The sequence below is a fragment of the Arachis stenosperma genome, chromosome 6 (genome assembly GCF_014773155.1).
Source record: "Arachis stenosperma cultivar V10309 chromosome 6, arast.V10309.gnm1.PFL2, whole genome shotgun sequence".
In the NCBI taxonomy this organism is placed as follows: Eukaryota; Viridiplantae; Streptophyta; class Magnoliopsida; order Fabales; family Fabaceae; genus Arachis; species Arachis stenosperma.
Window position 1 is genome coordinate 77,235,179 of NC_080382.1, and position 11,179 is coordinate 77,246,357.

At 39.2% G+C, this 11,179-nt stretch overlaps 1 non-coding gene across 1 annotated transcript; it reads left to right on the plus strand.

The window, feature by feature from the left end:
• The first annotated feature begins 7,231 nt into the window (after positions 1-7,231).
• LOC130937106 (small nucleolar RNA R71) lies at positions 7,232-7,339 on the plus strand. Its single transcript, XR_009068339.1, has one exon. It is a non-coding gene; the product is annotated as a small nucleolar RNA R71 (small nucleolar RNA).
• The last annotated feature ends 3,840 nt before the right edge of the window (positions 7,340-11,179 follow it).

Genomic DNA, 11,179 nt, shown 5'->3' on the forward strand with positions numbered 1-11,179 from the left:
GCTACAGAACTCCAATTGGCGCGCTCTCAACGGCGTTGGAAAGTAGACATCCAGGGCTTTCCAGCAATATATAATAGTCCATGCTTTATTCGAAGAATGACGACGTAACTTGGCGTTAAACGCCAAGTTCATGCTGCTGTCTGGAGTAAAACGCCAGAAAAACGTCATGATCCGGAGTTGAACGCCCAAAACACGTCATAACTCAAAGTTCAACACCAAGAATTGCCTTAGCTCGTGGATTGATCAAGCTCAGCCCAAGCATACACCAAGTGGGCCCCGGAAGTGAATTTATGCATCAATTACTTACTCATGTAAACCCTAGTAGCTAGTCTAGTATATATAGGACACTTATCTATTGTATTAGACATCTTTGGTCTCAGTTTTGTTTTATTCTTCATCTTAGGAGATCATTGATCACGTTTTAGGGGGCTGGCCATTCGGCCATGCCTGAACCCTTTGCTTATGTATTTTCAACGGTGGAGTTTCTGCACACCATAGATTAAGGGTGTGGAGCTCTGCTGTACCTCAAAGATTAATGAAGTTCTACTTTCTTTTATTCAATTCCTCTTTTATTCTTATTCCAAGATATTCATTCGTACCCAAGAACATGATGAATGTGATGAGTAAATAACCCTCATCATCATTCTCACTGATGAACGCGCGTGATTGACAACCACTTCCGTTCTACATGCAACACAAGCTTGAATGTGTATCTCTTAGATTCCCCAACAGAATCTTCGTGGTATAAGCTAGAGAGATGGCGGCATTTATGAGGATCCAGAAAGTCCAACCTTGTCTGTGGTGTTCCGAGTAGGATCCTGGGAATCCGGAAAGTCTACCTTGTCTGTGGTGTCCGAGTAGGATTCCGGTAATGAATGACTGTGACGTGCTTCAAACCTGTAACCTGCTGGGCGTAGTGACAACGCAAAAGAATCAATGGATTCTATTCCAGTAGGGGAGGGAACCAACCGGTGATTGGCCGTACTGTGACAGAGTGCGTGAGCATTAGCTTTCACTGCGAGGATGGGATGTAGCCATCAACCATGGGTGATGCCTCCAGACTGGTTAGCTGTGCGAGTGACAGCCGCATAGGATATTTCCCCGTGAGGATGAAAGTAGCCACAGTTGATGATGAACCCCTATACAAAGCTTGCCATGGAAAGGATTAAGAAGGATTGAGTAGGAGGAATAGGAGAGCAGGCGTCCGAGAGCTCTACAGCACCTCCATTCCGCTTATCTGAAATTCCTACCAATGAATCTACATAAGTATTTCTATCCTTTTTATTATGTATTTTCTTTTTATTTTATATTTTCGAAACCCATAAATCAATATTTAATCCGCCTAACTGAGATTTGCAAGGTGACCATAGCTTGCTTCATACCAACAATCTCTGTGGATTCGACCCTTACTCACGTAAGGTTATTACTTGGACGACCCAGTACACTTGCTGGTTAGTTGAACGGAGTTGTGAAGAAAATAAACAGTGCCATAAGAGTATACATCCTTTATAAACAAATAACAAGTGATCACAATTTCGTCCACCAAATATACAATAAATTCCAAAACATCAATGAAGCTTAGTTTCAATTAGATGAGCGGGACAAGTAGCTTTTTGTTTCTGAATAGTTTTGGCATCTCACTTTATCCTTTGAAGTTCAGAATGATTGGCATCCATAGGAACTCATAATTCAGATAGTGTTATTGATTCTCCTAGTTCAATATGTTGATTCTTGAACACAGCTAGTTATGAGTCTTGGCCGTGACCCTAAGCATCTTGTTTTCAAGTATTACCACCGGATACATAAATGCCACAGACACATAACTGGGTGAACCTTTTCAGATTGTGACTCAGCTTTGCTAGAGTCCCCAGTTAGAGGTGTTCAGAGTTTTTAAGCACACTCTTTTGCTTTGGATCACGACTTTAGCCAGTCATTCCCAAGCTTTTCACTTGGACCTTCATGACACAAGCACATGGTTAGGGACATCTTGATTTAGCCGCTTAGGCCAGGATTTTATTCCTTTGGGCCCTCCTATCCACTGATGTTCAAAGCCTTAGATCCTCTTTACCCTTGCCTTTTAGTTTAAAGGGTTACTGGCTTTTTCTACTTGCTTTTTCTTTTTCTTGCCTTTTTTTCTTTATTTTTCGCCATTTTTTTCTCTCTCTTTTTTTTCGCAAGCCTTATGTTTTTCACTGTTTTTTCTTACTTCAAGAATCAATTTTATGATTTTTCAGATTATCAATAACATTTCTCTTTTTTCATCATTCTTTTAGGAGCCAACAATTTTAACATTCATAAACCTCACTATAAAAAATATGCACTCTTCAAAGCAGTCATTTAGAAAACAAAAAGTATTGCCACCACATCAAAATAATTAAACTAATTTCAAGATAGAATTCAAAATTCATGCACTTCTTGTTCTTTTGCAATTAGAAACATTTTTCATTTAAAAAAGGTGAAGGATACATGGGACATTCATAGCTTCAAGGCATAGACACTAGACACTAATGATCATGTAATAAAGACACAAACATGGACAAAACACAAAGCACAAGAAACAAAAAAAAAACAGAAAAATAAATAACAAGGAAATTAAAGAACGGATCCACCTTAGTGATGGCAGCTAGTTCTTTCTCTTGAAGATCCTATGGAGTGCTTTAGCTCCTCAATATCTCTTCCTTCCCTTTGTTGCTCCTCCCTCATGGCTCTTTGGTCCTCTCTAATTTCAAGGAGAATAATGGAGTGCTCTTGCTGCTCCATCCTTAGTTACTCCATATTGGAACTCAAATCTCCTAAAGAGGTGTTGAGTTTCTCCCAATAGTTGTGTGGAGGAAAATGCATCCCTTGAGGCATCTCAGGGATTTCTTGATAAAGAATTTCCTCATGCTCTTATTGAGGTCCATGAGTGGGCTCTCTTGTTTGCTCCATCCTCTTTCTAGTGATGGGCTTTTGAGATGAATCTCTCCATCTCCCATGACTCGGAGGTGGAAGCAATTGCCTTTCCTTTCCTCTTTATAGAGGTTTCTACGGTCTTAGGAGCTATTAATGGTTATGGAAAAATAAAAACCAATGCTTTTTTCACACCAAACTTAAAAGGTTTGCTCGTCCTCAAGCAAAAGAAGAAACAAAAGAGTAGAAGAAGAAGAAATGGAGGAGATGGAGGTGGAGGAGTAGTTTGGCCAAGGGAGGTTTGGAGTGTTTGTGAGGTGTGAAAATGAAGGAGTAAGGAGGGGTATATATAAGGTAAGAGGGAGAGGGAATCCGTGTGATAGTGGATGGGGGTAGGTGGTTTGTATGATGGAAAATAGTGGATGGATGTGAGTGGTGAAGAGGTTATAGGGAAGAGGGTAGGATTTGATAGGTGAATGGTGTCTGGGGAAGGGTGTTATGGAAAGGTGTAAAGAGGAGTGAGAAAGAGTTGGGGTAGGTAGGGATCTTGTGGGGTCCACAGATCCTGAGGTGTCAAAGATTTCTTATCCCTGCACCTTTCTGGCATTTAAACGCCCTTGCTGTGGCATTTCTGGCATTAAACACCAGGCTGCTACCTATTTCTGGCGTTAAACACCAGTCTGGCTGCCAGTTCTGGCGTTTAACGCCCAGAAAGCTTCCATACTGGGTGTTACACGGCCATTCTGCTACCCTTACTGGTGTTTAATGCCAGCATGACACCAGACACCCTTTTCTGGCGTTAAACGCCAATTTGTGTGCCATTTCTGGCATTTAACACCCAGAATGGTGCCAGACTGGGTGTTAAACGCCCACTTTGCTAGCCTTACTGGCGTTTGAACGCCAGTAAGCTCGTCCTCCAGAGTGTGCTATTTTTTATGTTGTTTTTGATTCATGCTTTAATTCTCCAGCTGTTTTTGTGACTTCACATGATCATCAACCTAAAGAAGAAATAGATTAACACTAGAAAATAAAAATGAGAAAGTAATCAATATAGATAAATAAAATTGGGTTGTGGTACGCGAAATCGTGATCTCGCACACTTTCTTCACAACTCCGCGTAGCTGACCAGCAAGTGCACTGGGTCGCTCAAGTAATACCTTACGTGAGTAATGGTCAATCCCACTGAGATTGTCATCTTGAAGCAAGCTATGGTCATCTTGTAAATCTCAGTCAGGCAGATTCAAATGGTTTTGGGATTTTGATAATTAAAAGATAGATAAAACATAAAATAGGATAGAGATACTTATGTAATTCATTGGTAGGAATTTCAGATAAGCGTATGGAGATGCTTTGTTCTTTTTGAATCCCTGCTTTCCTACTACTTTCATCCAGTCATGCGTACTCCTTTCCATGCTATGTTGGGGGATCATCGTTGTCAATGGCTACCGTCCGTTCTCTCAGTGAAAATGGTCCGGCTATGGGTTACGTAGGGCTAGTCATCTGCCGGTTTTAACTTGTGTTGGAATAAGATTCAAGGATCCTTTTGTGCATTGTCACTGCACCCAGCACTCATGAGATTGAAGCTCGTCATAGTCATCCCACCCCAGATCCTACTCGGAATACCACATACAAGGTTTAGACTTTCCGGATTTCAATAATGCTACCAATTGATTCTAGCTTATACCACGAAGATTCTGATCTCACAGAATGGAAGGCTCTATTGTCAGGAGAGGCAACCATGCGTCATGGACTAGGAGGCCAAGAGATATGCATTCAAGCTTGTTTTTAGGTAGAACGGAAGTGGTTGTCAGACACGCGCTCATAAGTGAGAATGGTGATGAGTGTCACTTGATCATCACATTCATCATGTTGAAGTGCAAATGAATATCTTAGAACAAGAATAAGCTTGAATTGAATAGAAAATAGTAGTAATTGCATTAATTCATGAGGAACAGCAGAGCTCCACACCTTAATCTATGAAGTGTAGAAACTCCACTGTCGAAAATACATATGTGATGAATGTCCAGGCATGGCCGAAAGGCCAGCCCCCTAAACGTGATCAAGAGATCAATAGTGATACAAGGATAGTCTGAAAAATGATATAAAGATCTCCTGATAAAAATACAACAGTAAAAGGTCCTATTTATAATGACTAGTAACCTAGGGTTTACAGAGATAAGTAAATTATGCAGAAATCCACTTTTGGGGCCTACTTGGTTTGTGCTTGGGCTGAGCATTAAAGCTTTCACGTGCATAGGCTTTTCTTGGAGTTAAACACTAGCTCTGGTGCCAGTTTGGGCGTTTAACTCCAGCTTTTATGCCAGTTCTGGCGTTTAACGCCAGAAAATGGTAGAATGTTGGCGTTAAAACGCCAGTTTGTGTTATCAAAAATCAAGCAAAGTATGGACTATTATATATTGCTACAAAGCCCAAGATGCCTACTTTTCAATGCTATTGAGAGCGCGCCAATTGGGCTTCTGTAGCTCCAAAAAATCTATTTCGAGTGCAGGGAGGTCAGAATCCAACAGCATCTGCAGTCCTTTATCAGCCTCTGAATCAGATTTTTGCTCAGGTCCCTCAATTTCAGCCAGAAAATACCTGAAATCATAGAAAAACACACAAACTCAAAGTAAAGTCTAGAAATGTGATTTTTGCATAAAAACTAATAATTATATACTAAAAACTAACTTCATCATACTAAAAACTACCTAAAAACAATTGCAAAAAGCGTATAAATTATCCGCTCATTCGGTTTCCTCCCAATAAGCGATTCTTTAATGTCAATAGGTTGACAGTGAGCTCTTACAGAGCTTCACTGATGCTCAGAGCATGATTGCAACCTCCCAACACCAAACTTAGAGTTTGAGTGTGAGGGCTCTTCTTGACTCTGTATTGAGAGAAGCTTTTCATGTTTCCTCTCCATGGTTACCGAGGAATATCCTTGAGCCTTGAACACAAGGTAGTCCTTATTCAGTTGTAGGACTAACTCTCCTTTGTCCACATCAATCACAGCTTTTGCTGTGGCTAGGAAGGGTCTTCCAAGGATGATGGATTCATCCTCATCCTTTCCAGTGTCTAGGATTATGAAGTCAGCAGGGATGTAAAAGGCATTCAACTTTTACCAAGACATCCTCTACAAGTCCATAAGCCTATTTCATTGATTTGTCTGCCATCTCTAGTGAGATTCTTGCAGCTTGTACCTCAAAGATCCCTAGTTTCTCCATTACAGAGAGTGACATGAGGTTGATTCTTGACCCCAGGTCACATAGAGCCTTTTCAAAGGTCATGGTGCCTATGGTGCAAGGTATTAAGAACTTTCTGGGATCCAGTTTCTTTGGAGGAAATGTCTGTTGAATCCATGTATTCAGTTCATTGATGAGCAATGGAGGTTTATCCTTCCAAGTCTCATTATTGAATAACTTTGCATTCAGCTTCATGATTGCTCCTAGATACTGAGCAACTTGCTCTTCAATAGTGTCTTCATCCTATTCGGAGGAAGAATATTCATCAGAGCTCATTAATGACAATAGTAAGTTCAGTGGAATCTCTATGGTCTCTGTTTGTGCATCAGATTCCTTTGGTTCCTTAATAGGGAACTCTTTATTGGTTAGTGGACGTCCCTTGAGGTCTTCCTCACTGGGAATCACTGCTTTTTCACTCTCTACAGGTTCGGCCATTTTGGTTATATTTATGGCCTTGCACTCTCTTTTGGGATTCTCTTCTGTATTGATTGGGAGAGTACTAGGAGAAGTTTCAGTAATTCTTTTACTCAGCTGACCCCCCTTGTGCCTCCAAATTTCTGATGGAGGACCTTGTTTCATTCATGAAACTAGGAGTGGCCTTAGATAGATCAGAGACTATGGTTGCTAAGCTAGAGTAGCTCTGCTTAGAATTCTCTTTCTGTTGCTTAGAAGATGATGGAAAAGGCTTGCTATTTCCAAACCAATTTCTCCCACCATTATTGTTGTTGAAGCCTTGTTGAGGCTTCTGTTGATCCTTCCATGAGAAATTTGGATGATTCCTCTATGAAGGATTATAGGTGGTTCCATAGGAGGCTAGTTTAGCACTACCAGATACAGCATGCTATCCAGTCAGATTCTGAGAAATCATATTGACTTGCTGAGTCAATATCTTGTTCCGAGCCAATATGGCATTCAGAGTATCAATCTTAAGAACTCCTTTCTTCTGAGTCATCCCATTATTCACAGGATTTCTTTCAGAAGTGTACATGAACTGGTTATTTGCAACCATCTTAATGAGATCCACCAGCAGAATGGTCCAATGACATCTTAAACAATTCAGACAGACCATCATAGAATATGCATATGATGCTCCATTCTGGAAGCATGTCAGAAGGACACCTTTTGGTTAATTGCTTGTATCTTTCCCAAGCTTCATAGAAGGATTCACCTTCCTTCTGTTTGAAGGTTTGCAATTCCACTCTAAGCTTGCTCATCTTTTTGAGGTGGAAAGAATTTAGTCAAGAAAGCATTGACCAACTTGTCCCAAGAGTTCAAGCTTTCTCTAGGTTGTGAGTCCAACCATATCCTAGCTCTGTCTCTTATAGCAATGGGGAAAAGCATATGTTTGTAGACCTTAGGATCAATCCCGTTGGTCTTAACAGTGTCACAGATCTACAAGAATTCAGCTAAGAACTTATGAGGATCTTTTGATGGAAGTCCATGAAACTTGCAATTCTGCTACATTAGAGAAACTAATTGAGGCTTAAGCTCAAAGTTGTTTGCTCCAATGGTAGGAATTGAGATGCTTCTTCCATAGAAGTTGGAAGTTAGTGCAGTATACTCACCAAGCATCTTCCTTGCATCTCTAACATTCTTGTTGGGTTCGGCTGCCATGTCTGCTTTTTTTTCGAAATTCTCTGTAAGGTCCTCTCTGGAGTGTTGTGCTTTAGCTTCTCTTAGCTTCTTCTTCAGAGTCCTTTCAGGTTCAGGATCAGCTTCAACAAGAATGTTTTTATCCCTGTTTCTACTCATATGAAAAAGAAGAGAACAAAGGGAGTAGTAAAATTCTCTATGTCACAGTACAGAGATCCTTTGATATATCAGAAGAAAAGAAGAGTAGAGGAATGAGGTAGAGAGAAAATAAGAAGAATTTGAACACAGAGAGAGAGAGGGTTCGAATTATTTGTAGAGAAGAAGTGTTAGCAAATAAATAGAAAGAGATGAGAGAGAGAGAGTTTTCGAAGATTAAAACTAAAATAATTAGTTAATTAAAAAGATTTTTGAAAAAGGGGTTAGTGATTTTCGAAAATTGGAGGTGGAAAAGTGGTTCGGTGGTTTTGAAAAAGATAAGAAATAGTAATTAGTTAAAAAAGATTTGAAAATAATTTTGAAAAGATATGAAGTTAGAAAAAAGATTTTGAAATCAAAATTTAAAAAGACATAATTTAAAAAGATTTGATTGAAAAAGATATGATTGAAAAGATATGATTGAAAAAGATTTGATTTTTAAAATTGATGACTTGACTAACAAGAAACTAAAAGATATGATTCTGAAATTCAAAGCTTGAACCTTTCTTAACAAGAAAGTAACAAACTTGCAATTTTTTTGAATCACAACATTAATTGTTATTAAGGATTTTTTTTGAAAATGTGGAAAGATAAGATTTTAAAAATTATGAATTAAAACATGAAAATTTGAAAAAATTTGAATTGGAAATGAAATTACCTCCCTTGTGTCATCTTGGCATTAAGCGCCCATAATGCTATCTATTCTGGCGTTTAACGCGCAGAATGCTACCTCTTTGGGCGTATAACGCCCAGCCAGGTACCCTGGCTGGCGTTAAATGCCAGAAATCCTTATTTACTGGGCGTTCTCCTAAATGCCCAGAATGCTGCCTGTTCTAGCGTTAAATGCCCAGAACGCTGCTCATTCTGGCGTTTAACGCCCAGATTGATACCATTACTGGCGTTAAACGGCCAGAATGATACCCATTCTGGCATTTAACGCCCAAATTGCCTCTTTACTGGCGTTTGAACGCCAGTGAGCTCTTTTTCTCTGTGATTCTTCTGCTTTATATTCTGAACCTTCATTTCTCTGTATTATTCACTTGAAAAGATATATATATATATATATATATATATATATATATATTGATTTTTTAATGAAGAGAGAGAAAAACAACAAAATGAAATAAAACATAAAAATGCAAGATCAAAACAAGTAATGCATGCAAGGACACTTTGAATGTCACAATCAACACCAAGAATACTTTGAATATCACGATGAACATCAAGGACATATTTTTGAAAATTTTTAAGTAAAGAAAGACATGCAAGATGCCAAACTTAGAAATTTTGAATGTTCAAAGACTCTGATTTTGAAAATGAATATGAGAAACAACATAAAACACAAAACAAGAAAATCATGAGATTGAACAAAGGAAGTCATCAAGAACAACTTGAAGATCACAGAAGAACACAATGCACATTTTTTTTAAAACTTAGGAGAATTAAAAACATACAATTGACACCAACTTAGGATTTGACACTAGACTCAAACAAAAAACACAATTTTTTTTGTTTTTTATGATTTTATTAAATTTTTTGTATCTTTTTCGAAATTATTTTTGAAAAACAAAAAAAAGAATTTTTTTTTTGAAAAGAAAATAAAAGTTGAAACAAGAAGAAAATTACCTAATCTAAGAAACAAGATGAACCGTCAGTTGTCCAAACTCGGACAATCCCGGCAACAGCACCAAAAACTTGGTGCACGAAATTGCAATCACACTTTTGCAACTCCGCACAACTAACCAGCAAGTGCACTGGGTCATCCAAGTAATACCTTACGTGAGTAAGGGTCGATCCCACGGAGATTGTTGGCTTGAAGCAAGCTATGGTCATCTTGTAAATCTCAGTCAGGCGGATTCAAATGGTTATGAGGTTTTGATAATTAACAGATAAATAAAACCTAAAATAAAATAGAGATACTAATGTAATTCATTGGTGGGAATTTCAGATAAGCATTTGGATATGCTTTGTTGCTTCTGAACCTCTGCTTCCTTATTGCTTCCATCCAATCATGTGCACTCCCTTCCATGGCAAGCTATAAGTTGGTAGATCACCGTTGTCAACGGCTACCATCTGTCCTCTCAGTGAACATGGTCCGGCTACGGTTCTCACCGCAGGGCTAATCATCTATCGGTTCTCACTTGTCTCAGAATAAGATCCATTGATCCTTTTGCGCACTGTCACTGCGCCCAACAGTCGCGAGTTTGAAGCTCATCATAGTCATCCCCTTTCAGATCCTACTCAGAATACCACAAACAAGGTTTAGACTTTCCGGATCTCAGGAATGCTGACAATTATTTCTAGCCTATACCACGAAGGTTCTAATATCATTGATTTGAATGCTCTGTTGTCAGGAGATGCTAGTCAAATGCATGGATCAGAGACCCAAGAGAATATACTCTAGCTGGCGTCCAATGACTACGTTGAACATCATGTAGACCGCTTGTGGTTGTCAGGCACGCGGATCATGGCTAAGCTAGTACTGAAGATAGTGGGTTATTGTCACGGATCACCCCTTCAGTCTGACTTAACTGAATTAAGTACAAGAGTATATCTTAGAGAAGAAGTAGGCGTTAATTGAAAGAAAAACAATAGTACTTGCATTAATTCATGAGGAACAGCAGAGCTCCTCACCTAAATCTATGAGGTGTGGAAACTCCACCGTTGAAAATACATAAGAACAAAAGGTCTAGGCATGGTCGAATGGCCAGCCTCCCAAATGGCATAAGAATTCAAAAACAGGGGAAGAAAACCCGATCAAAGGAATAAAAAGTGGTCCAAAGATATCAATACAATAGTAAAAAGTGCTATTGTACTAAACTAGTAAACTAGGTTTACAGAAAATGAGTAGATAGTGTAGAAATCCATTTTCGGGGCCCACTTGGTGTGTGTTTGGTTTGAGCTTTGAAGCTTTCACGTGCATAGGTCATCCTTGGAGTTAAACGCCAGCTTGGGTGCCAGTTTGGGCGTCACTACAAGAAAAACACCCATTCAGGTACACTTGAAAAGTGTAGCTAAAAGTGAAAAAAAAATGATGCCTTAGGCTACGGCTACGCTTTTTGGGCTACGGCTACGCTTTTTGGAGTGATTCCTATTCGGCCGTTGCCTATTTTCAAAGGCTACGCTTTTCTGCACCAAGGGCTACGCTTTTGGCCTTTGAGAATAGGCTACGCTTTTCAAGTAATGCTGTCCAGTACCAAAGGCTACGCTTTTCAGCTTTCATTTTTCCAGAATAAGCTACGCTTTTCAACACTACTGCA